We start from the raw sequence: 22,826 nt of genomic DNA on the forward strand, positions 1-22,826 counted from the left end.
CAACGTACCTGACTTGACCATGTAGCCTTGCGCTGCTCACATACCTGATTATACCTGTAACTTACCTGATTTGACCCATTGCTTGTGAGCTTGCTGCAACCCCTGTAACAATGAGGTGTGTCTATGCTAGTTGGCCCACCTGTAATATAACATACCTGATTTGACCATGCAGCCCGCGCTGCTCACATGCCTGATTATACCTGTAACTTACCTGATTGGACCCATTGCGTGTTTGCTTGTTGCAGCTCCTGTAACATGAGGTGTGCTCCTGCCAGCACTGCCCATACTCTGCCCTTGTCTATATTATGTATCTTTCCAATATGACATTGCAGCAGTTTCTGCATATTTGACTATTCTATACTATGCAACCTTGATTTGACCTTTAGCACTTGCACCTTTGTAACCATTGTAACCACATTTGTAACAGTAACCGTTCTACATACCCTTCTACTGTAACCATCCTCGTAAGCACAAGCACCGAGATGCCTGCGGGTTAGGTGCACTATATAAGTGTCAAAATAAATAAATAAACAAAGAGTGTGGTTGGGCCTCAAGGCTGGTATGGGCTTCAGAAATAAAATGGGTCTCTAGCCAGGACCATCTTTGGAAATGTAAATGGAAATTAGAGAGGGGCAGGTTTTGAATCAGGGTGCACCTTTGGGGCAGAGAGAAGCATCTGAGTAGTGATATGTTGCATAACAGGGATAGGCATCAGCAGGCATGGGCCTCAGGATAGGTATGGGCATCAGGGCAGGGATGGAACTGAGGACAATGATAGGCCTTGCAGCAGGATGGGACTTGAGAGGTATGGTCCTTGGATGGGGTCATATACAGAATCATTGGCATGGTTAACATTGATGGACGGGGGAGCGGTATTGAATTCTTCTATGTTCGCATTTATTTGAAGAAAGGAGATGACTTTCAATAACACATTTACAGGTGGTGGAGGCAGTCCCCTGATGTGTGTCAGTACATTAGCACAACGATGGGAACAAGTGGTGAGGAGGTTTATGGGGGTGTGAACAAAGTGGGACATAAACTAGAAACAGAACAAAACAAACCAAACAAAGGAAGCATAAGAAGCAGGCGACTTATACAGGTAACATAACCCTACAGGGTAGCAAGCTCTTCAAACTAAAAAGGCATACTGTTGGAGATGTGGACAAGGCACTGGGAGTGCATTTTTGGCTAGAAAGGGAAGTTTAAGGCGAGCTTTGAAGAGCTCCTTGTCATATTGGCTATGATTGTGGTGGGCAGCAGGTTCCAATGGAGGTGAACGAAAAGAGAAAAAGGGTGGAAGCAAGAGGCGGCACCAGGGGGGCCTGTGGCAGTGAGGTCGGATGCAGAAGAGGACTGTAAACAGCTGCTGAGTAGACAGAGGTGCCATCCGACAGGCACAGAGGAGCAAGACAATCGATAGCTTTGTAAGCTCGGAGAAGGAACTTGAAAAGGGAGAGGTTGTGTTTGGAGAGTAACTAGCTTCGTATCGGTAGGTAGAAGTGTGGGTGGCTCTGGTTGGTTGTAGAGAGTGCGGGTAGCATCGTTGAGGACTTTGTCTAGTGGGAGGAAGGACTAGACATGAAGTCCAAGGAGTAGGCACACACAGTAGTAGTCAAGTCTGCATGATGATGTAGAGTGTTCATAGATTGGTGAGTAAGAAATGGGTGCATGTCCTGAACCTTGAGAGGGTTAGTGCAAGCAGCAGAGGTGGTGGTATAGCCCATTATGAAATAGAAGGCTGATTCTAATTTCATACATAGTGGATTAGATAGTTGATTAGGTATGGTATAATCATCCCCCAACTGTAACTCAGAAGGATATTGCAAGTTGCTGTGGAGATCAGGGACCGTATCAAAACATAAGGCTATAGACCAAGTGTCGTGTTAATGTCACAACACTCTGTGACGGCTTGCAAGGTTCTCATCATTTACAGTATGGGGTACTTTATTTCTTATATTGCTTAGGTTTTTCTGTCATTTTCTAAGGAATCAAAGGTAGGTCATGCTCGATTTTTTTATTAATGGGGTGAACCTATTGTAACCGAGCAGGATATTATGAAAGAAAAAATGAATGAAACACAAGCTACCCTGTCTACCGCACTGTATCTTACTGTACACTTTCTTTGATTCTCATTTCTTTGAGTAACTTTTGAAGGAACTATGTGGACAAACACACCCCTGGATTTAAGAAAAAATATATAATATGTATTTTGTCTTTCTCAGTGCAATTCAAAACATATTTTTCTTTGGTAATTTCTGCCAAACAATTTTTTGTTTCAGATATATACAGTATTTGAAATAGCCATTATGATATTGGTCCAACAGCAAGTGATGGACTGCTGTCTATGCGAACAGTTCTCTATTTAGAAGAAGTGAAGGCATTTCGTCAGTGTGGTGTAGAAGATTGTATAGCGACACGTTTTGGCATATCTGGTGTAGGATGAACCAGCTCCTGTAGTGAGTTCTTCATGTGAAGGTATAAAAGGCCTTCTTCAGGACAGATGACGGATGGTGAAAGGCTAATGTTCTTGTGACTATGCTGGTGAAATATCTCTAGTTGAGCAGACTGTTAGCGGGGACTGGTGTGTGTGTCCCTGGGCCTTGAGTAGTGGGGACTAGTAACTGTGATAGAAGCATAAAGTTTGCTCGTGCATATATCATATGTGCCATTTTGTTCCAAACTGATACATAAGTCATCCATCGGACTGGGGGTCAGGGTAACAGTTTACTTTCACACCTGTATTTTCCTATCAATACGTTTTGCATCTTATCTGAGCTTGTAAATTCAGAAAAACACGCAGTCAGGTGCCACAGGCAAGAAAATGGCACAGTTGTAGCTTGCCAGGTGAGGCTTCAGCAGCAATTCTAAAAGTTGTGTTGTGACTTGCATCCCTGAGGTCCCTGTGACTTTTGTGGCCTTTAGTGCTTATGGTCAGCTTGTGATTGTGAACATATTTTGTTGAGCTTTACAATCGCTTTCATTTTGATTTTCCATGAATATTGATGGAGTGTGTCACTGGGTGACACTGGATGTCCCTGTTTTAAGGTAGAATGGTTTGTAGATTAATTATGCATGACTCCGACATTGATAAGGTTAAGTGTGGATTTGCTTAGCAACACACACTTCTTCTAGTAGAGTGCATCGCTAGTTAAGCACTTGCCTAGAAATGGTTCGAACATGAAGTTGGCAAGTTTGGTTCTTGGCCATGCTGACTCTGCCCCAAGGGTGAAATGGCTTATAGAGAACTCTGGAGATTTCCCGTTAGGCCTCTGCACCCTGGGCCTCTTTTGTGTGGTGACCTATTTTATGTCTAACATTTCTCACAGGAAAAAGGTTGGGCTTGCTGAAATTGTGTAAAATGAGGTCCACTTTTAAAATTATTTCCAGGGCATCTTTTGGTTTCCAGTCCACCCGTGCTCCTCCCTTAGCCCTTTTGATGTAGATACACTGAGTGCCTTTTCATTACACTGCTTAGAAGTGTGATGAACACCATTAGAGATCATATGCAGGCTCTAGATTCCAACGTTTGCAATCACAAAAGGGGAGATTTTCACATGAAAGCTAGAGAATGCGATTTGCTCATTGACCTGTACAGGGCGAGGGGGCTGGGCTCTGGTGATGGCTGTTTTTGTATGAGGTGGTCATGTTTCTGCCACCGTATTTGTCTTTGTTGGTCACTGGGTGCACCTTCTTCCTTGGGTGGGCCTGTTCTTCTTTGTGCTCCTTCAAGTTCCTTTGAATCATGGGGATGGTCCGCCCTTCCTGCTGTGTTCTCAAACTTTGCATTTTCAGGGTCCCTGCAGAGTTTGAATGGGGAATTTGTGATGTCTGCTCTGAGTTCCTTCGGTCCCTGTCACGTCCATTACCTTCGCTTAGTTCATTTTCCCCAGAGAACCATGTGAAAATCGGTTACCATCCACCATACGGAGGCATCAGACTGTGCTCTAGAACCTTGAAGCGTCTTTTTGTGCTGGATGGAATTACAATAATAATCTCAAACCAAATAATCGGACAGACTCATAGAATAGAGCAAAGTATTACTTCATTATCAATTGAATAAAGCAGGGCAAACTGGCAGACAGTGGACTGATGCATGCACACTCACAAACAACCTTGATTACATGGAGGTCATATACCCCAATATGCTTCATCTATGACGTCATTCTATGCAGAAAAATACAAAATCTATCAAGGGAAGGGATTGGTAAAATATCTACTTATAGAACATATAAAGATTAGTACATTATTGGCTACCCCGTATCTTTAGGGCACACCTTGAACTACCTCTAAATATGTGTAGTACTGATTATAGTGGACAAAACAAAAGTGGATTGGTCTATGCTACATTGCATGTTAGGGTGTCCCTCAACCCCACTGATTGGTTGGCATACTATCCCAACCTTGGACTTTTGGCTCTTTTAGCAGCACATAAGTCAAACGAAACACAGGTGTTTGAATCCCACCAGAATCCCATCAGACTACTCCATATTTTCCCAATTATTTCATCATCTCTAATCGGTAGGACATCAGCTAAAGTCTTCCGTTTGTAGTTGACCTTGTTGCCTGTTGGCTGTCTTGGAACATTCAAGGGAGTGCAAGCACACCAGCATCTTAGTTTCAGGCTTGAATGAATAGCCTTTGTTTTCGTCTTCTGAGTCACATGTGAAGAGACCACAAATTTGTCCATTTCACTATTTGATTTCATTATGCTGCGTGCTGTTGTTCCTTTTGGCCTCTAGAGACTTGCTCACTATATCTCTCATGAACTTTGTATACTTTAAATTGACCAGCAGTTTGGCTCTCACAGATGTTTTCTTCTTTTCTCATGTATGAAGAATGTCCCACATTCAGAGCTTATTCATGTACTCCCTTCGTGCTCTCTGCTTATCCCTCGAAATGGCATCTTCGCTGTGGGCCAACCTTGACTCATCATAGGGTTTGCACACAGAGCTCATTTTTTCTGCGTCTCCTGATTCTACATCCTCGACCTGTCTCTGTGGTAGCTTGGTTATGTTCAACATGAGCCATCGTCCATTTTCCTAATATGGCCGCCCTCGCCACGTTATACATATTCCTTCATAGCATGCTTCTATACATTTTCTTTCTACCCTGTCTTACTGCGTCTTTACAGTTATTGGTAGGTAAATTGCCTCATCTTCTTTGTATTCATGATTATTTTAGATTTAGGTACATGCTTCTCTTAAGGCTTCAGTTACATTGTTACTCTTAATTATTTTCATATCGTTTCAGCATAGGTTCATATATCTTCTTCATGACATCACTTTGCCCTCGTAAGATTTTACTTTAACGTCCGTCCATGATATTCATTGATGCATTCTAACATCTTGGCAGACGACATCCTTCCATGAAGCATTCTTCCATGTAACATCCTTCCACACTTTCAGTGCAAGGGTACATTCTGTATGACTGTAAAGGCTGTCAGAGTGCATAACGTCTCTCATACACTCAATGCGGTATAGGAATAATACAGGAAGTGCTATTGCTTTTCACCGACTGTGTGACAGCGGTGAGGGGGCGGGAACTGGCGAGATAGTGTCTATCTGCACCCCTACAATACTATGTTACAGGATATAGCCATTCTGTTTTGTTCAAGGTAAATGAGATGAAGGCTGCAGTACATAATTTACCTTCATGCCTTTGCAGCAGAACTGCTGTGAAGCCACACACATTAACATCAACATGTGTAACACAATGCTTCTTAACATCAAGATGTCTCAACACTGCAGTGTATGCAAACATTCCTTTATGTCCATTAAATACTTATCAGTTGTGTTGTTCTAATAATATGGCTGGTCCTTCTGTACTAGCACCTTCATCATTTGTGCAAATTATTTAACACATCTGGAAAACAATTGCACTAATCCCAAGAATGACAGGAGTTGTTATTTACACTGTGGGTGTAGTGCCTTTAGAATGGCCACCAATAATGTATTGTTCAGCTTTGCACTATCACAAGATAGACTGTCTCCTAAATGCTACTCGTTTTTTTTTTTTAGCAAACCCACTTTTTCATTTGCGATGTTAGATCAAACATTTTTGGAACATCCAGAGGACACCAACTAACACTTGACAGTGCTCCTAAAGTGTATTAGCACAGATTCTGAAGCCCGCCTGAAATGCAGTGGCACACTGCTTCCCTTGGAACATTTGTATCATAAGCATCTAGAGTACCACAGATCCACTTCCCAAACCAAAAGACACTTCCCCGAATTAGAATAGATTGTTAGACATAACAAAATGTTGTTAAACATATAGATTCGGCAATCGAGTGTTACTGATTTGTTATGTCCACTGTGATTATATATTTTGCAACGCCTCCCAGTGAAAGGACTTTGAGCAGAGTGTATGGCAGTCCTTGACAATATTCTCATTTAAACTGCACAATTCTATGCATACTCTCAATGTTTGGATACATTTATTTGATAAGACAATTGGGGAGACCCCCTCTAAAGATTCACTGGATTCAATTGCATTCTTCAAACACGTGCTCCAGAGCCCTGCTGAGCATTGGCTGGTAATTTTCCAGCACCTTGTGCAATTAGTGCACACCAGTGGCTATTAACAATGCCTTTCAAATTTATTTTCTGTTGGAAGTGTTTTACACAACCAAAATCATTGTGAAAGACATCTTTGTGCTTAGCTTTGACAGCCATTTAATCACGAAAACTACCAGCTAATGCCTGGTCCCTTTATTCAGCATGTGATTTCCTTCTGAGATTCTCATGCAATTGCCATTCAACACCTGGCACGCGCTTCTCCAGACAGTACACTTTGGCCTTTACTGATCTCATGCTTTTTTCACCTTCCACACCCGCATGACCCTTAATTTGTATCTTCTCAACTCAAATGTATTTATTTATTTGGATTTATAAAGCGCACTAGCAGCCCAAGGGCATCCAGGCGCTGTTGCATGAGATTGGCTTAGTTACATGAAATTGTCTGAGTTACATAGGGATACTTGGCTCTTGGTTACAGTGAGCATGTTACAGTTACAGTGAAAGCTACAAGACAGTGAGACTTGAGAATGCAGTCTTCATAGGGCAGTGGTGCAAAAGATACTTAGATAAACAACATGGTTTTAATTACTTTCCTGAAGGATAAATGTGACTCAACATTTCATAGTCATCTGCGTTAATTTCAGGTTTGCAGATTTGCACTTTTAAACAAATCTCATCAAATACCTTACTCGGCAGATTAGCAAGCCATAACCCTGAGTCAGTCCTAACGTTCCCACATTATCCATCTAACGTTGCTTGACACTATGGCTGGTGAACATGGGCCTCGTTGTCTACTTCATTTGTGATTAAAACAATGTCCCTTTACTCACATTGTGTAGAACACCTTGCACCACCTCGTTCGCACTGCTAAATGTTTTCAGTTTACACACTTTTACAAAATGGCCTGACTTTTTTAGATACTGAACATGTCCATTGGAGAGCAGCTAAGCCATCACCTGCAGTTGGCTAAGTGATTCTGACTAGAACATCTATAACAAGCAGTTGTTCCATCTACAAACATCCCACTATTCCCTTCTTTGAGTGGGTTGTGGGAATGTCCCTTGCTACTCTTAGGATTGTCCTTGCTAGTGATTGCACAGACAGATTTTGCAGATTCAGTTTTCAATACCATTCGGGCCGTTCCGGATAACACAATGATCCTCGGTATATCGATTGTACTCTCTCATCTTTTTTTTATTTGTATGCACTAGGATTTTGGCGTTCAAATACTGGTCTAGATATATACTTTTAATGTCATAAGTTCTTGCAATGCAGCTTAAATCAGCAAAATCCCGAGTAAAACTGAAATCGTTCAAGGCCTGCATTTAGCAAATAAAACTTCCTTTTTCCACTCTGCTTGAAAAACTAATTTAAAATCAAATTGAGAATAACAGTAAAGTGAAAACACCGGGTTTACCCTTTTATGCACGTTCTTTACTTTTTTTCTGCTCTTGAAATTGGCTCTTAGATTTTGTCAGAAGCATTTATTTATTTATTTATTTATTACATTTATTTAGCGCGCAGACAGCCCGGGGGCATTGTGGCACTGTTACTTGTAAGGAAAACTTAGTTACAATGGGTACAGGTTGTGCCTTGGGTTAACAGTGAGGCAGTGACCTGTGATCAGATATAGGTGGTGTCATACCACGTAATGCATCATACATGAACATTCATGAAGGCTAGGCATATGTTTGTTAGGTGAACAGGGTCGTTTTCAAGGCTTTCCGAAAGGCGGCCAGTGAGGGTTCAGAGCGCAAGGAGCTAGGGAGGGTGTTCCAGTGTACGGCAGCGAGGTACGGGAAGCTAGAGCCCCCTGCTCTGGCTCTTTTTACCCTGGGTACTGAGAGCATGCTGGCATAGGGTGACCTGGTGGGTCTTGCGGAGGAGACCGGGAGGATCCTCTGGGAAAGGTACATTGGGGCAACGAGATGGACGCATTTGTGGGTGATGCTTAGAGCTTTGAATAAGATCCTTTCCTTTATGGGGAGCCAGTGGGATGCTTTTCTGGCAGCGGTGATGTGCTCTCTCTTGGCAATGCCTTGTGCAGCACGCAGGGCATTGTTCTGTATTACTTGGAGCTTTTCAAGGTTTTTGTTGGAGGTCCCTAGGAAGAGACTATTGCAATAATCAAGCTGTGAGCCAGTAATGGCCCTGGCTATGTTAGTGCATGTTTCTTTTGACAGATAAGGTCTGATTGCGTTAAGGAGTTTTGCATGGTAAGCAGCAGAGGAGGCAATGGCGTTTACTTGTCTGGTCATGGATAGGTCGGAGTCTAAGTAGACGCCTAGTGTTTTTACTGTGTCTAGTACTGGGATCCTGATTGAGTCAATAGTGAAGTGACTAAACTGTGCGTCGAGTTTTTTGATGGTGTCAGGGGAGCCTACGAGTAGGAGCTCAGTTTTGTCGGAGTTAAGGCAGAGGCCATTGATAGCCATCCACATTTGGATTGTGTTGTAGATGTTGTTAAGGGTGGCAGAGTCCGTGTCATAGTCTCCTGTCAGGGTGAGAAGGATCTGTGTATCGTCGGCGTAGTTGGTATAAGAGCTGCCCATGGCGTCAAGGATGAGGAAGTGGGGGCGGGTGAAGATGTTATAGAGGGTGGGGGAGAGGCAGGAGCCTTGGGGGACCCCACATAGCATGATGGAGGGTGATGCCGTGGCTAGGTCAGAGGAGACCTGCATGGTCCTGTCTTGGAGGAAGGAGGTGATCCATGTGGTGGCTTCTTGAGAGAAGTTGGCTGTGGAGGAGAGGTGGTGGTAGAGGATGTCGTGGGATACAAGATCAAAGGCTGCCGACAGGTCCAGAAGAAGGAGCAAGACAAGTTTGCCTTGGTCCCTTGCGTCGTCCATTTGGTTTTTAAGGTCGAGTAGGGCAGTCTCTGTCCCGTGTCTGGGGCGAAAGCCGGATAGTCTCAGTCCAAGGAGGTTCTGTTCTTCAAGGAATTGCTGGACCTGCAGGTAGGCTGTTTTGTCTAGGATCTTGAGGAGGAAAGGGACAGTGGTGATGGGGCGGTAGTTATTAGGGGAGGTGGGGTCAAGTGTGGGTTTCTTTATGAGGGGTCGGACCCATGCTTCCTTGAGGCAAGCGGGGACTTTCCCTGTGGTGAAGGAGGCGTTGACGAAGGCTGTTAGGAAGGGCGCCAGGGTGTCTGCACAGTCTTTGATGATGGAGGCAGGACAGGGGTCGCCTTTGCAATTGGAGGGTTTTATGTTTTTCATGATGTTGATCATGTCTTTTTCTTGGATGGTTTTAAAAGAGAAGGTGGGTGGGGCCTCTGTGGGTGAGGGGGGCGGTGGTGGCGGGGAGGGTGTAATGTGGGTGGAAAGTGATAGTTTAGTGTTCACGATTTTGGCTTGGAGGGTGCTGATCTTATTGCGCATGGCTGTTTGGATGTTGTCACACCATTCTTTATCCTTGGTGAAGTTTTGGGGGGTGGGTGTGGGGGTTTCAAGTTCCCTGAATATGGCGAACATTTCCTTGGTGTTCGATTTGGCCTCCGTGATTCTATCTTCGAAAGATTTAGCTTTGGCTTTAATGATGGCTTTCTTATACTTATTTGCAAGGGATTTGAAGTTGAGTTTGTCTTTATCATCCCGGGAAGTTTGCCAAAGAGCTAGTGCTGCTCGTTTGTCGATGCGTAGTTTTAGAAGGTCTTGGGTGAACCACGCATTAGCGTGTCTAGTGGGTTTAGATTTGCGTGGTTTAAGTGGGGCGATGGTATTGATTGCTGCCGTGATGGCAGTCTCGTAGTTTTTGGCCAGGGTTTCTGGGTCGTTAGGAAATGGGGCTCTAAAGGCAGGTCCCTGTAAGAAGGGGAAGAGTCTTTCTTTGGTCAATTGACGGACACTCCTTGTGAGGGCTGGAGGTAAGGGTATAGGGGAGTGGGAGGTGGATGTAGTGGTGGGGATGTTGAAGGTGATGGTGTGGTGATCCGACCATGTGGCCAAAGCAGATGTTACATCAGAGCAAACACGCATTTGTGTCAACGTGCTTTCTCTGATGCTTCCTGCTTCGTTCTGTATAATTTTGTGAAATTGGAACTGTTGACAAACTCCCTAAAAACGAAATTTGTATTTATGTTTAATTATTTTTTTTTACAAATTTGCTTCTACCATCATATCCTGCCTTAGTTTACCCCCTTTTTAGCCTTCTCTTTTAATTGGTGTCCTATTTTAAAACTACATTTTACTTCCCTTACCCATCTTTATGTATGGATTTTATTTCCAGTTCAGTAAATTAGGTTTGACAAAGATTAATTCAGATTATGATGGTTGAAGGTCATCATCAAAGATAAGTAAACTTTCAGGATAAGGCTGGATTGTTGGGGAACAAGCTTAAATGATGCCACATGCCCTCCAAAGGAGAAACAAGGGTCATTTTACCTCGGTGAAGGCCATGAGGAAATAAAGATGTTACTAGATTATTAGGGTAGTAAGGCACACACTTAATTAGACCGATAAGGCTTAGTTTGCAGCTAAACAGGCAGAAACGTGTTAGGAAGTTTCAAATGTAATACTTAAATACTCCAATACTCACCCTCTTCCTGTGCCTAAAGACTTCGCTTCTCACTCTTTATGCAAAGTTTGAGATTACAACAACATAATCCTAGTGTATCAACATGTACCTAATAGGTTTTAACATTTGTTTTGATTTTCAAGAGACTGTGGACATATTCTTGCAGTTCCACTTCTTTCAAGGAATATTTATTGGAGACACTGTATCTACATGTTGTGACGTTGTGACCCACCATAGCGGTGTGTGTTCATGTATTGAACGTGTGATTGGGTGTATTTGATGTTTGCTGCCTTTTAGGTAGCGGTTATTCATGCTTGCGTCATGAGCATACTACACGGTTTGTTCTGCATGATCTGTAGATTTATGGTAATTGAGCCATTAATGCCATTGACATTTTGATGCATCAAGGCCTTGTTTATGCAGGGGTTTCATGCACGCTGTAATTAGTGTCTTAGAGCATTTAAGCACCGTACAGAAAGTAAGTATTTGTATTTAAGGCATTAACGTGCAGGAGTTTTGTTGTTGCATAAGCAGTGGAGTATTTAGGCAATAATGGTGCAGGAGTTCTTATGTACAGGAAGAGAGTATTGGAGTATTAAAGCACTATAACTGAATTAAATGCAATTTAAATAACTGAATTAAATGCAATTTAAATAAATGAAATTCAAGAATGTTGTGCACGTAAAAAGCTAGCTCTTGGATCACATGCATGCAATATTGTACAATATGTTACATTAAATGTGTTCACAACTTACACATAAACACAGGAGCAATTAACTTGTGTTTGTGTGTCATGCAACATACTGCTTCTTTGCTGTTTGTTTAATGTGATCTTTGTGGTGTGAGTCGCTTTTGTCTCCATTTCAATCTTTTATTTGTTCTGAAGGGTGATGTTTGGTATTTGGCTAGTTAATTTGCATTTCATATTTTTCGTATATATTTGGTATTTATATAGCGTCTCATGCCAAGGCGCTGTACAAAACCAATTTACAGTACAATTAAAATTAGCAAGTGAAAACAATAAAAAATAATATAATTTACAATGAGTAGAACTAAGATTGAAGTAAGAACATTTGTAGAGCAGCACAGAAAGTAGAATAAGAGTGAATAGACTGCACAGAGAAAGTAAGAGCATGCCAGTAGAGAGGAGGCAATAAAGAAAAAGAACAGAAACGAGAGGAAGCACGTGGTGGACGAGGTACAGTTAAAAGAAAGTGGGTTTGTGAGCGAAGAGTACGAGAAGGGACGTAGAAGGAATCAAGCGAGGTAAGATAAATAGGGGCAAGTCCATAAAGGGATTTAAATACTATGCAGAGAAAATTAAATTAAAGTTGAGAATGAAAGGGTAGCCATTGAAGAGAGGCCCAAGAGGTAGAAATAGAGTCGCAAACATGTAAGGAATACAGAAGACCAATAGAGGAATTGAATATAGATTTAAGAGGAGCTAGACAAGAGATGGGAAGACCAAAGAGGAGTTCAGACCAGTAGAATAATCGGGAAAAGATCAAAGAAGAGATTAGAAGCTTAGTGGCACTGAAAGTGGGAAGAGGTCTAACTTTCAGAATAACAAAAAGATGGAAATGACAGGAACGAGATGTGATCAAAATATGATGAGCGAAAGAAATATTAGTATGAAGATGAAGGCCAAGATTGCGGGCAGTTAGAGAAAAAGGTAGATGCTTGAAGAATCTGCTTGGGTGTGGCAGGCCAGAGATATGGGTGTGGCAGACCAGGATAAAAGGTGACTAGTCTTGCAAGTGTGAAGATGTTTACCATCTGAAGGGCAGGTTTGTGCATGGGGCGTGGCAGTCCACCATAAAAGGAGTGTATGCTTTTATTGTGTTGGTTACAAATCTAGTAATGATTGCTTTTGGGTTGATTCTGAGTGAGTGCTAGGCTTTTCCTTTTTATGTTTTAAGGAGGGGAGTAGTGTAGTATCCTGATTGCCTTCCCCATGCTTGTAGAATGTGTAATAGAACATTCTAGGAGTGACAGATGGAGGGGACTTCAGGATGGCAGTTTATACCAGGTGGAAGCTAACCCATTGCTCTCCTGCCTAACCACTTTTGCTGTAACCTATAAACCTATAACTATTGATGTACTTTCCTGTTGTACTTACCTGGGTTCTTCGTTATTCCTGCTTCCTTCCTGACTCACCTGATACCCTGGATACTATAGAAAGCTACATGCACATGTCTCCTAGTAGCACAACCTCTTTTGTGTTTGACTTAAGGATGTATTAACCCCTATATCATCCTAAAATGAAGCAGACAAAGAATGCTCACAGGGGGACACGCGTGTGGCTATTCTAGCAGAAATGGGCTCGGCATCATCTGTGCAAATGCCATGTAGTCCTTATCTACTCTTTGAAAGTCAACTTGTTCTCTTCCGGCATGCTAACTGGACTCCCATGTCTCAATAATGTGGATGTCTTCCCTTCCAGCAGGGTCCTCACGTAGGTGATAACAGAAGCTCCATCCACTGCTCTGAGAGGACAAAGGTGGGTTCTTCCAGCTGTGTGCATTGCATTTGCCGACCTGTAATGAAAATTCAGCAAGACATATTGTCTGCAAGAATCTATACATAATTCTGCATTTCACTAATATAAAGATGTCTCTATCATTTTGTGATAGTTCTCACATTGTGTCCCGATTATCTTCCTTGAGTTTTTTCTTTTTGTTACTACTTAAATTTGATTGCGATAAGAGCAAAACAGGTGCACGGAAAAAGTATTATCAATGCACGAAAACAAAACTCATATTTAACTCATATTTCACATATATATATATATATATATATATATATATACATATATACACCAATCTTCACTGTAAACTGCTAATTTCTCCTGAGGCAAATACAAGATGTTCAAAAGAACCAGGAGGAAAAGACAAAATGAACAAGGAGTCCCCACATTCGGTCCAAGGCCAGTCTTGTTAAGCATGCCTGTAAGGAGAACATTAGTCACATCGGTCCAAGGCCAGTCTTGTTAAGCATGCCTGTAAGGAGAACATTAGTCACATCGGTCCAAGGCCAGTCTTGGTAAGCATGCCTGTAAGGAGAACATTAGTCACATCGGTCCAAGGCCAGTCTTGGTAAGCATGCCTGTAAGGAGAACATTAGTCACATCGGTCCAAGGCCAGTCTTGTTAAGCATGCCTGTAAGGAGAACATTAGTCACCAGGATGCCAGGCACCTCATCTCTTGGTCTTCCGCATCCCATTTCAGGTGTGGGCGAATGCTGCACCTTAACACAGGATAGAAACAACTACAACTCTTACTGTAGTTCCCTAGAGGACAGATGATAGTCACAAAGAATACCATTTCCTGGGGTAGAAATGCACCATGTTGTTCTAGTCACCCATCCATTCTTCTCAAGTAACCTGAAACCTGATCACAGATTCAGAAATCATCAAAATGATATTCAGTTTTGGTGTCAGTGCTTTGGATCACCTGGGATACATTTTTGTGTAGCTGTAGATATTGGGTCAATCAACATTTCCATCCCCCAAAGATCATATGTACACACTAAATGCATAATGGCCCATCTTTCTGGTATTTAAAGTTGCCAAGTAATAGCTGAAACACTGACATATCTCATGCTAGATACCTATTGTATTTGTGTTCTACTTCTCTGTTTCTTTGAAAAAGCTTCTTATACTTTCATTATTTTTGATTATGAAATATAACTTCCTGCCTCAAAGTACCTACATTTGGCATGCTACAAAAACTTCAAAACAAAAATAAAATAAAGAAATCAGTCCACTGTACTCCTTTCTCATAAACCCTTTAAGATCACAGAAAACGGAATCAACATTTGATACAGGATGGTAACCGAATGCACGCCTTATGTTTGTGTGGTTTATAATGTCTCCAAATTACAGGAAATGTACTCTTTGTCTTTTCCGAAATGGCCAGTGTATGTATTTATGCAGAGGGCTGGTTTTCTTAGGTCGTTAAACAAGAAAACATAATGTGTATGGGTCCAAAATAAATATTCTGTGTAGTTCTGTTCTATATCTGATGCCCACAAACATTGTTTATTGGCACCTCATCCATTTTCAAATTGTAGTTTTTTATGAGAGGTACCTGAAGACAGCATTGGATCCAGAGGAAGAATCGAGGTTCTATGAACGATTGCTTACTTTTTTTTTTGTCAAACTACACTTTCACCGAATTTGTTTTACTAATTTTCCTAATTTTTGTTAATGCAAATTGTGGGGGAGACCACCGACACTCTCCCTTACACCACCACCCACATATATACCATATCCCAACTTACAACTCAACATTTTGCAGCAAAAGAAAAATGGAAATAAATTGGTAAAAGTGATTTTGGTGAACGTGTAGGTCAGCAAAAGTGGGTTAGACAAGAAGAAACACACACATTCACAGTGGTTGCCCTCTTCAATGAGCTACAAATGAATGTGCCAGACCATGCACAATTGTGATGGGGATTGAGTAGATGTGAGTAGCTGCGCTCATCTCATCAAGCGCTAACAGGCAACCGCCTTCATTTTAGAGATTGCTGAATATTCTTCAGAAGGCACTGCTTTGGTCCATATTGATAGGGAAATAAAAGTGGAAACTTCTAAAAAAAATTCAAAACCTGCTGAGTATTCCCTCAGTGAACCAATTTGTTGTTTAGAAACCTATTAATTACAGTAGCCTATGCATTATCCCTAAATGTACAAAACTCTCGTAGTAAGCATGTTGCATTTGTATACATTCTGGAAAACACGTTTTGTAAACGGAAGGCATACAGTGGCGACAACTAGCAAAGCTAGTAGATACACAGTGGTTTATTTGGACTTCTGGGATTGTACTAAAAGAAATGTGTGTGTTTTTTATAAAATGTTGCTGTCCGTAATCACACATGATCACAGCTAGGGGGGCCTGAGCTTCTCAAAATGTGCCCAGAAAGCCCAGATTTTCTGAGCTGTTTTGATGTGCCCGGTGGAATTCCCATGTGTTTCCCAAAGCATTGAATCCCACTGCATGGCTTGAGGTAGGATTTGCCACTTGCTCCCCAATTGAAAGTCCAGAGATTTAAGAGGGGATTTTCAATAGCCAGAGACCCAGCTCCAGTCTAAAACAGGTTTAAGAACCTTTAAGGAGCCCAGCTTGATTCTTTCTTCACAGTGGGTTTGTTTGGCTGTAGAATTAGGAGTAGCTAGGAAAGTCTCTCAGTTATGTGGTTTGGAGGGACCACTGGAGAGCTTTTTACAGGTTATAGGGGTCGGGGGTAGAAGATTTTTGGAGCAGCTGGATTGTTATTTTGATGTTTTTGTTTGTTCTTGATCCCTGGGTTATCTTTTTTTGTCTATTCGTGTGTGGTCATTAGGGTTCTTCTCTAATCTTCCCATTTTACCCCGTACTCTCTTGAAAAATTACATTTAAAAAAGTTCCTTTTCGGATTTCCCATGTTGCCCTTTCCATTTGTGTCACCTCAAAACATTAAGAAAAACATGCTTCCCATGTTTGCAGAGAAACCTTTGTTAGTGAACACAAGATGCCTTCCAGTGCTTTTCTCAGTGAACTTGCTTACTTTTTTGTGGGTTGTTTGAGAATCCTTTCCCATCATGTAAGTCTCTTTCTCAGTCTTTGTCACTTATTTTATGTTTTGCATATTGACACCTTATGCACATTTGGCATTTTAGGCATATTTGTGTTTTGAAAGTGGAGGCCCTAGGCAAAATGCCCTTTTATTTAAAGGCAGTGCTGAGGGTTGTGAAGATGGGGAGCTGGACTGTTCCTCAGTCTCCATATCAGAGGTTGAGGCAGTCAGACAGAAGTGTGTGACAGAGTCTGAGGTGGGGCAGACAGAGGTTGAGATGAAACACACAGAGTTTGAGACCGTGGTTTATGATGGGGGAGGGTAGGTGGGGAGGTGTGTGTGGTTACCAATCTGAAAGAGGTTATTATTGCAATATTGTTGCATATTCCAAAGATGTGTACTTTCAGAGATCATAAACACTGTTTTAAACACAGTGGCGTGATGAATCTAGCAATGTCATTACTGCCTCCCAAGCGAAAGACTCTCATTTGGTCAGAGAAAGGCATAAGCAACCTGATCCTGACCCTGGGGGTGGCTCCCTGATGGAGGACAACATAGGGGGAGACAACCCTTGTGGGAGTAAAGTGGCCCCTATCCCTTTAGAGCCTGACAACACCCCTGCAACTCCCCAATCCATCATGGCATATTGTATTGTTAGTCAAGAACATCCAGTCAGGACTTATAGCAACGTTCTGTCATAGACAAGGAGGAGGACTAGATCAATGAAGATTGCTGAGGCTGAAAAGCAAGAGACGCTCTCTAGTTGTAGGGAGAATTCAATAGATGCCAGGACATTCAAAAACACAGCATCGGGAAAGATGGAGTCTCACTACTCCCAATGCAAATTGGGAAATCCGATGGAAGAAAGCTGCAGCGTGGATCGAGGAAGCTCCTGGAGGCGCAGTTAGAGGACGCTCAGAAGCAGGAGGTTCGCCATGTGGCTGCCGTGAGCAGACAAAGCTTTAGAGGCAAGTCCGAGGCATCACCAGAACTGAGAGAGCTGATAAGATGCCTGTCAGGCAGGGGTGTGAGCCGCTGGGAAAACTGAAGACTGTGAAGGAGTCTAAAGCTTTTGAGTGAAACCGGTAAGCCAATAGTGGGAAGATGGGACAGCGGGGCACTTCGTGGCATGTATCGCATGCCGTTATGACATGGCATTTATAACGTGCCTACACACAAGTGTTTCAATTAGAATGGAATTGTATGAACTTTGTTAGTCCGAACAGGGGTGCTGAGACACTGAGGCACTTGTTGAGAGAAACAAAGCCAGATGAGAACGGGTCGAGGACCTAATGTATGAAAGAAGCCAATACCACATATTGGAACTATTTAACATTGAGAAAGAAGAGCAGTTTCTTAATTGAAAGAACGCCCTGTCAGGAGAGCATACCAGGCATAATGATTGTGAGTCTAGAAACCGCTCCTAAATGCATTTAACCAAGTTGAGAAAGCCCTAGCAGGAGAGTGTACCATGTATAAGGATTACAAGTCTGGGACCCACACCCAATTGTATTGATACAAATCATTGAAAGCAAAATAGGAGAGTGTGCCAGACTGCCACACTCACTCTCATGCTTGTTGAATGTTCTAGAGTGTGTAGAATGTAGTTGGAGAGAGTCAATACCCCTGAAATTGGGACATAGTTTGACCAAGCCTGGGGCTATCAAGACACTAAGAGAAGTGGCCATGCTTCTTGACCTAGCGGAAAACTGGGAAGGCTCAAGGGAAGAGTCAAACCCCTTGAGATTGTGAGTGGTAGAATTCTGGGAAAGGTGTAGGGAAGATCCATACCCATTGAGAGTCAGAATTTTATAATACTTAAAGAAACTCGGGGAAAGGGGGCCTCTCCCTGAGAGTTGGGGAACTTTGTTTGCTTTTGGCACCTTTCTTTGTAACTTTATATTGGAACTTTGGAAAAGAGCTGCAAATGGCCAGCTCAGAGACATTTCCCTTTTCACTTTATATTGAGTTTTGCATGTAACGGTCAGGTTAAGATTTGGACACAGAACGGATAACTTTACTTTGGCCATTCTGAAATGGACACCATTTACTTTTGTTGAGTCAGGGAAACCCCTCTTAGAGTTGGGGCGAGATACGATTTTCTCCACCCCCCCTTTACTTTGGTTAATAAAAGTCCTTGCCAACCCCAAAGACATCTGTATGTCTGTCACAGGTTTCCTCCCTTCTCACCTGTCTGTGTTGTTTATTGGAGTTCTTCGATGGAGTCTTCTTTTGCACAGTTCGGGTCTTGTATAACCCTGTGCGTATGTCCTCGGGTTCCACCGTGCGTTCAGCGTCCCATCTCCTGGAGCGTTCAGAATGTCCAGGGAAGTCCAGGAAACAGCGAAGAGGGAAACGAGTACACAGAGATCCGGGATGCAAAAGAGGACAAAAAGGGGAGGAATGAAAGAGGAGGAATTTTAGGGGACCAGGAGCCAGGAATCAAAGGAGTTAGCAATAGCGAACTACGGCAGCACACGTCTAGCCACTGCAAGCGGTAGAGTTAAGACGCGCAGAGCCGCGGGGGCATGTCAGCTTTATAGAGCATGATGCATACGATGCGGAAACTGGTAAACAGTGTTCTGCATTCGGTGGCCATGTTGGGAGTACTGCTGAGTGCTTACAGTGGGCATCATTACAATTTCAGTGGTAAAGACGGCTTTAATTCTGCTGGACGGAGTTACCATTACCGCAATGATGTCCAGTGGAATGACAACCACATCACAAGGCCGCATTGTAAAATCAAGCAAATATCGAGGCTTGGTACCACAAAAAATTAGATCCGCCAGTCACGAAGTCAAAGATTTATTCTGTACAGATTCAAATATCAAAGCAGATAGCTATCTGGTTCACAGCACCTCGCATTGCGTACCAGAAACACTGTGAGGGGAGTGAGTGCTGGTCATCATAAAACATGCAGTATTTATACACAGTCCTGGTCATAGCTCAGCCCATCTCCAAACTAATAGATTACAAATTTGGGTTTGTGTCCAGTTCACATGGCAAATACAACAATATTGCCTTTACATACTTCAAGTGTTTTCCAGTCTTCAAAATACAATGGTTACAACTCTGTTCTATCTGGTCATGTTGGTTATCCAGTTTAGGCTGATCCTAGTTTCAAGAAACACATTCAATAGCTTATTGTTAAGGTACACAGTTCTAGTTTGTCTAACATTGAGTTCTTATGTTTGAATATGGCTGAAGCTATTGATACAGAAAACACTTTAAATTGGAGTTCACTTTAGCTCCGAGGTTCCTTAAACATACTGACAAACTTTGTTGCCGTCAGCTGTGTGGATCTTTAGCTTTCTAAAGTAATTCTATTTCCAGAAATGTACACAGGATTCCTTCAAAAACATGCAGCATTAGTTCACATTCATTGTATAACACTGTTTGTGGGAGGATGAGTTTTGTAGACATAGATAACACTTTGAATGAGAGTTTGTTCTTACTACAAGGTCTTGTTTGCACAGGCCAAATAGTCTGCTCTGCCAGCCCTAGTTTTGACATAGGCTCAAAGGTCGATTCTGCTCTAACAGCTGAAAACATATCATTACTGAAGAGTGAGCAGAAGTTAAAACCAAGATGGAGGAGTTTTTCCAAGATGGCGCTTGAAGTCAATTCTAATTCAGAACTTTGCAACGCGGTTTTCCCCATGGAGCAACTAGGCTTAGGCCAATATAAATCAAAAGGAGGCATAGTATGATTTCCGTTTAACAAACCCTCCTTTTGGCCTAAGCCAAGTGCTAAACTAAAAACTAGTCGCTTTACGAGTAACTCCACGTCTCAATGTCCATACATCCTGAATCACATTCATCAGATACATCAATTGCCATAAGATCTGCGGTGGAAATTTCCTTCATCATAAATTTGTTGGTCATTCTTTCCGGTGTGTGTCCCTTTGGCCCTAAAGTTCACATAGTCTGTGCACAACATCCCCCTAACATTGAACATATGGCAGGAAGGCATTGTATACAGCAACAGCAAAACAATAGAATACCCAGAATTATCAATAACACAGAGAGAAGCTTCTATCCCCAAGATCGTAGGAAGTCCCAGAACCAAGCATTAAGATCCCAATTTCCCTCGGGAACATGCACTTCTGAACTTAGGACATGCATATTTTGTATTGCCTTAAAGATGGTTGGGGAGGAATCTGGAACGAAAACGCAGCAAGCGGACCCCACTAATTTGCATACTCCACCACGTTCAGGCAAGATGACGTCTAATACCATCCGGTTTTGTAGCACCACTAATCTAATTGCCTTTTGCTCTAGAGTCATGTTATAGAGTATGTCAGTGGTCCGGTTGATGGTTTTCTCCAGTACTCTTGCTAGTCTCCTGATATCCTTGGAATTCATAATCTGCCCCCAAAAAGGTAGAAAGGATTTTGCTACATCGCCCAGAACTTGTGACAAAGTATCGCCATTCTCGTCCCGCCTAGGACGAGCCCTAGAGATTTCAGTGGTACTGGCTACATATACCCCAGGTAGCAGAATTCCCAAATAACAAATTCCCTGCCAATCTCTAGGTAGCCATGGATAAACTTAATTACCGCAAACGAAGTAGACAAGTTCGCCTACATACAAAGGTCTGTCCTCACGGGTCAAGTTTGAAACACTAGTGCAACCCTTGAAATCACCCATTGACTGTGTACCATTCCTCTGTATGCAGAAAGAAACTGAGTTGGGGCTATGGTTAACAGTGTAAGAAGGTGGCGTGGCATCCCTATTGCCTATAGGAGCCATATTAAAAGAAATCAAAGATTGAAAAGGTTGGGACAATCTATTAGTAGGCCTAATAGAAGCAACATTAAGCTTGCTCCTATTTGCAAAGAGTGAGCATCCCAGAGGCGTTAGGACTCGCCTTTCAAATTTGTTCAAATTCATCCCATCAAAGTTCCCTGAGATGCTATCATTCCATCGGCCGAACAATAGTGCCCGTAGAGAAGCATAACAAGCAGTAGTTAAAGTCAAAGGGTGAATGTACCAGCCCTACCCTTTTTCCCCATGTTGCGGTAAATGGCAGCAGATCCAACAATTTGTCCTATTCAAAATGGCATGAGTTGCGTTCATTATAAGCAGTAATGTATTGTTATGATAGCTCTGTCTATGTTGAGAGTCTCTAGGAGATAGAGTGTGCAGGTGCACGAAATGTGTAGATACAGTAGGAACATTTGCAGTAGGCAAGAATGTTTCAAGCGGATGTACTTCTTCCATATACCAAAATCCTAAGGCAACAACTATTGTGAAACCGGTTAACATGAGTACAAGAAAACAATACGTTTTAAAAGACCATGTATTTCATCGTCCATTGCCATTGTTGGCCACACAGTCACTTGTTTGTTCGTATGAGTAGGGTTGATAACAGGCATTGTTCCTTTGAAAAGAAAACTCTGTAGTCCGTTTGCTGGTGATCTCCTGATCACATGTTTTCTTAGTCTTTCCCTATCCCCAGCCTACTACTTTCCTTCAGATGCAAAAGATGGGGCGAAGGACAATCCCTGTGATTATTTTCCTTGTGGGCACAGCCGAACCGTGCAGTAAGTCTAGCTCCGTGGACGCAGATTGTACCTTGTGACTCCTGGTACAGGTTGATCTGCGAACAGCACGTTGTTGTTTCCTGATGGAAGTTGATGAATTCGCAGCAGAACCTAACAAGGATGCAAAAGGATCTGCAGGAGAGTGTGGAGATGAAGCAGCTGTTTCCCCAGGCCCTGCGGCCTCAGGGAGTGTCAGGGAGTGTCTCCAAAGCACTCTCAGTACTGCTCAATGCTGAATGCTGAATGATCACTGGGAGCAGAGCAAGTAAGTTTCTCCTTATCGTCGTGTGGCAAAGGGAAAGGTATCCTCTTGAAATGCGACACATGTATCCAGTGTTTTCTCCCAGTTACTCATACCACCGTCTGTGTGGCCAGGAAGACCTGGTGGGGCCCTCTCCACCTTGGTGTGAGACAGGATGCTCCCTCAAACGATTTAGTAAGCACCCAGTCGCCAGGTCAAATGCTGTGACCTGGCCCCTCGTATTTAGCTGGGAGGGCTTCTCGCACCTGTTGATGAATCAAATACAGATTTTGAGCTAACCATTCACAATATTCAGAAAGAAGTACATGCTCAATATCCCTCAATGCCCTAGGTTTCGGAAGATTCCAAATGTTAGCTGGCCTACCCATTACCACCTCACATGGTGAGAGCCCAGTCCTAGTCTGTGGGGTGGTGCGCATCGAGAGTAACA

The 22,826-nt window shown here is 42.6% G+C and overlaps 1 protein-coding gene across 18 annotated transcripts in view; it reads left to right on the plus strand.

The window, feature by feature from the left end:
* The window catches only part of CMKLR1 (chemerin chemokine-like receptor 1), a 669,482-nt gene that overhangs the window by 626,771 nt on the left and 19,885 nt on the right, over positions 1-22,826 (plus strand). For 8 of the 18 annotated variants that reach the window (XM_069619467.1, XM_069619469.1, XM_069619475.1 and 5 more), the window contains one exon: positions 13,477-13,533. The exons of 5 other annotated variants lie outside the window; for them this stretch is intronic. The gene's annotated coding sequence lies outside the window, so the exon portion shown is untranslated. The remainder of the gene's footprint in view (positions 1-13,476; positions 13,534-22,826) is intronic. 5 more of the 18 variants (XM_069619468.1, XM_069619472.1, XM_069619480.1 and 2 more) reach the window with 1 other exon arrangement.

The sequence above is a fragment of the Ambystoma mexicanum genome, chromosome 10 (assembly GCF_040938575.1).
Source record: "Ambystoma mexicanum isolate Mex_15411 chromosome 10, UKY_AmexF1_1, whole genome shotgun sequence".
Taxonomy (NCBI): Eukaryota; Metazoa; Chordata; class Amphibia; order Caudata; family Ambystomatidae; genus Ambystoma; species Ambystoma mexicanum.